A 4087-nucleotide genomic window follows, 5' to 3' on the forward strand; every position below is an offset into this window, starting at 1 on the left:
ACCTCCTTTTTTGATTTTGCTAAGAAAAAGATCTATATAAATATATAAATTAAACAAGTTTATAAGAAAGTATATACAGTATACATGTATGTGTCTGTATTTTCGAGAAGGACTGGCTCTTCCCTGTTTGTATGGTATGGTGCCGAGAGCTTTCTTTTCCTTGCTACGACAGTGGATCTTTGATGCTATTGCTGTAAATTGTTTCAGAGGGGACTTAGTTTTTACACTTGTAAAATGTGGGCTATGGATTATAAACCTCAGAGCAAGTATTTATAGTAAAATAGGGCAATATGAAACTTTAACTGAAGGTTTTTGTTTTCTAGGGAGACTAAGACTGGAAGGACCACAGCACACACTGAGATGTGTGGGATGTGAGTCTGGATTCTGATCACTGGCACGAGAAATGGTAACTCTTTAACAAACACTGTTGGTTGCCTCATGCCTTGGTGCACTCCAGTGGATTTCAGATTGTGTATGTGTGTGTGTGTATGTGTGTATATGTGTGTGTGCATGTGTATGTGTGTATATGTGTGTATGTGTGTGTGTATGTGTGTATAAGTGTGTATGTATGTGTGTATATGTGTGTGTGTGTGTGTATAAGTGTGTATATGTATGTGTGTATATGTGTGTGTGTTCCAGTTTGTGCCACCCCTCAACTACATTTGTGTCAGGGTGGGGTGTAGAGGGCATCCGGGTAGCCTTTCATAGTCCTCTGGGACTTTCCCTTAGCATTTCGTTCTTTACAAAGAAATTCTTGGAAGCTGTGTATTATTTAGAGAATCTATTGAGTGCTGTGCCATGTTCTCATGAGTTACAAGGATAAGCTCCTGCTAATTGCCTCAAAAAGTTCCCACCTCCTGTTCCTCACTCAGACTTATGTGCACAGTAAGTCCTTTATGATTGCAGAATATATAATCTGTCACTGTTATACAGGTAAATTTTAAGAAGACAGTTCATTGTTATTTGAATGAGGTGTCTGTGATGCCTCCTGTATTTCCTTTAGTTTCCACAAAGGAAGCAGGTTAGTCCCCTGCTTTCTTCTATGCACGTCATTGTTTGATCACTGAGGTCTAGTGGCGTCTTTGTTGGTGCTCTCCCTTGTCTTAGCATTGCTAGCCCTATGTTTGTAAAGGAACAAAGCTTCGAGGGCCTAGCAGGCCTGGACTAGGGGCTTCATGCTGCTGTGTCTTTATATGCTCAGGGCCTTGCATGAAACACATAAGTAAAATCCTGTTTATTGATGATTGTTACTAACTGCATTATTATTAATAATAAATAGAAATGTTGGAAGCATAGAGAATTCATAAGGGGGTGATGACTGTGCACCTAACTCACACTTAACCTTAGCCACCGCAAGCCTCTCACTCTGTAAGATCTCTCAATATGCTGTTTGCTGCCTCCCTGGAAGGAGTTGTCGTATAGAAAGGTGTGGTGTATTTAGCAACAGAATGTTTTGGGAGTTAACAAAGTAACTACACTTTTGACCTCGGCTGCTGCTAACTCCAGCTTTAACTTTGACATGGGCTAAAATGTGGAGCCCATGATCCTCTGCAATGGCGTATCACACTTCCCAGCTTTAGTTTTCCCCAGACCTTTTATTTCATGTCCCACCAGCATTCTTTGAGGAACTTTGTGGAATTGGCCTTAGGATGGAAGTTTATAATGATGTCCAAAGAACTCATGAGGGAGCCAAGGGAGAGAGGAGAGAGAACAAAACTCAAGAATGCCAGCCAGGGGATTTTCACCAAATCAGGACAGACCCTGGCCGTTCCTGATGCTAATGCGTGATGGATTGAACATTTGTCACAAGGGCTTGGTACCGTCTAGCACGTAAAGATACGCCGGAGTTTTCCTAGCAGGCTCCAGGCTCTATTTTATTCCCACTTCCTTTCTTCTGGCTTGACCCACGATAAGTTATAAACGACTTATCAAACGTCCACATTTAAAGAGTAGACGGCTCCATAAATACCTACTTGGCCTCATTAAAAAGCCCCAGTGATTAAAGAGAATGATTAGTGTGGTGCCAGAGGGGAGAGAAGAAAATCCAACATCTGCCTCCAAACAGGGCCGGATCCTGTCTCGGGGAAGACCACTGGTGTCAGGGAAGAGGGCTCAGCCTGTGCTGAGACAGAACATCAGGCTGCCAAGCCTGCACCCTGGGCCTGTCACCCAGAAAGAGTTATGAAAAGTGCACGCGTTCGCAGAGCCGATTACCCTCTTGCCCTCCACGCCTCCTCCTCCACTCCCTGTTGCCCCCATTGAAACTTAGAGCATAATTAAAACGGGGAACCTATAACCGGTATGAAATGACCCTCAAATGACTGTTTAATACAGGGAAAAGAAAGCGGGGTGGGGGTGTGGGAGGGGAGGGGGCTACAAATAACCAGGAACTGTCCCAGCTGTCATTGAAGAGGAGTCTGCCCATGAGTCATGAGTCATGAATTAGCCGCCTGCCCTGTCCGGGCTGTCCCCTCCTAGTCCCCCAGGCCAGGCCTGCAGAGGGACCCATCACCCGGGGCTGCGGGTCAGAACCAGTCGTGGGTTTCTGTTCCCAGGGCTGGGGAGCTCGCGGGGCCAGCTCCCCCTGCATTCCCCGGCCGTCGGTGGGTCGCGGGAAGTCTCCCAGGCTGCACAGGAGACAGGCTGACTGAAGCGGCGCAGCCAGCTCGGCTGCAGATAAGTTAATGTACACAGAGAGGATGTAAATTACCACGACCCTCAGCAGCAGGACATTGGCCAGGGCCCTGTCAGGGAGAGGACAAGCGTCGGCAGGCTGCGCTCCCTGACATCCAGCCCGGGATGGAGCCGCCAGGCGGCCCGGCCGGGGAGGACCTCTTGGAGCCAGGCTTGCCTTGAAAACAGCTGCGTGTCCCTGACACCTCCAAACTAATGCATTTTTAATCAGGGGAATTAGCTCTAGGCGACCCGTGCTTTTCCGAACCCCTCCTCCCCGCCCCGTAGTTTACGGACTGGGATACTTCCCTGCTTCTTAAACGGAGGGCAAAGTCCCTGGCAGTCACCGCGCTCTAGACCTAGCCACCTTTTCCCTCCCCACCCGCATCCTCCAGCCCGGCCTCCTCCACCCTCTTCTCCAGGGCTCTTTCGCCCCCACCCTTCCCTCTGTTTATACAGTGACATCACAGCCTCTGGCTCTCCAAGGCGCAGAGAAAACAGAGTTCAAAAAGGCAAACAGGAAAACCCGCTGGTCCTGGGCACTGAAGAGGGTCAGTCCACCCCAGGAATGGCGCAAACCAGCGCGTGCTTACTGTGACTGCCCAGGCTGACGCCGGTGAGGGGGGAACCTGTGGCTATCACTCATGGGAATTAATCCCCACCACCACTAGTTTTGTAAGAAAAGTAAAAAGATAAACATAGGTGAAATTAATTTTAATAACTTTATTTAACCTGGTATATCCAAAATGCCATTCAAATGCAATCTATGTAAGCAATTGAGATATTTTATATTTTCCATGCTGTCTTCACAACCCAGTATACATTTTAACACTTGGAGCATGTGTTAGTGCAGCTACCAATTTTTCATCAAAATTAATCTGTATTTAGTTCATTCTAAACATTCTAAAATGTTTTCCAAGAGCACATCCTTTGTTAGTTATTATATAGGAATTAAAATGACATAAAATTGAATTAATATTAAGGTAATTTACCCTTGATTGCATATTTCATGTTTTTAATATCTACTGACAGTTGTCTTCTATGGTGGACAATTCAGAGGGTCACAGAACTATTCAAGCCACAGTTTTGTTTTGCTTTTTTCTCGAGACAGGTAGCTTTTTTTAAAAGTCACGAGCCATGTGTTCCTGTATTTAGATTGTGTAGAAGTTAAATGGCATATGGTACGGTGATTGCTGCACATGGATCCCGGATGTCTTCCAATGTGTTGAAAGCTCAGTCTCTAAATGGTGGCACTGTTAGGAAATCTTAGGAAGTTAGCTTATTTAGGGGTTCTACCCTTGCAAAGGACATTGGTGTACCTGTTCTCTTTGCCTGCCCTGGATGTCCCGTCTCATCAAACGCCTGGAACAGCAGGTCAACAAGAATGGATTAAAGCTTCACAGACTGTGAGCCA

Source organism: Chionomys nivalis, chromosome 14 (assembly GCF_950005125.1).
Source record: "Chionomys nivalis chromosome 14, mChiNiv1.1, whole genome shotgun sequence".
In the NCBI taxonomy this organism is placed as follows: domain Eukaryota; kingdom Metazoa; phylum Chordata; class Mammalia; order Rodentia; family Cricetidae; genus Chionomys; species Chionomys nivalis.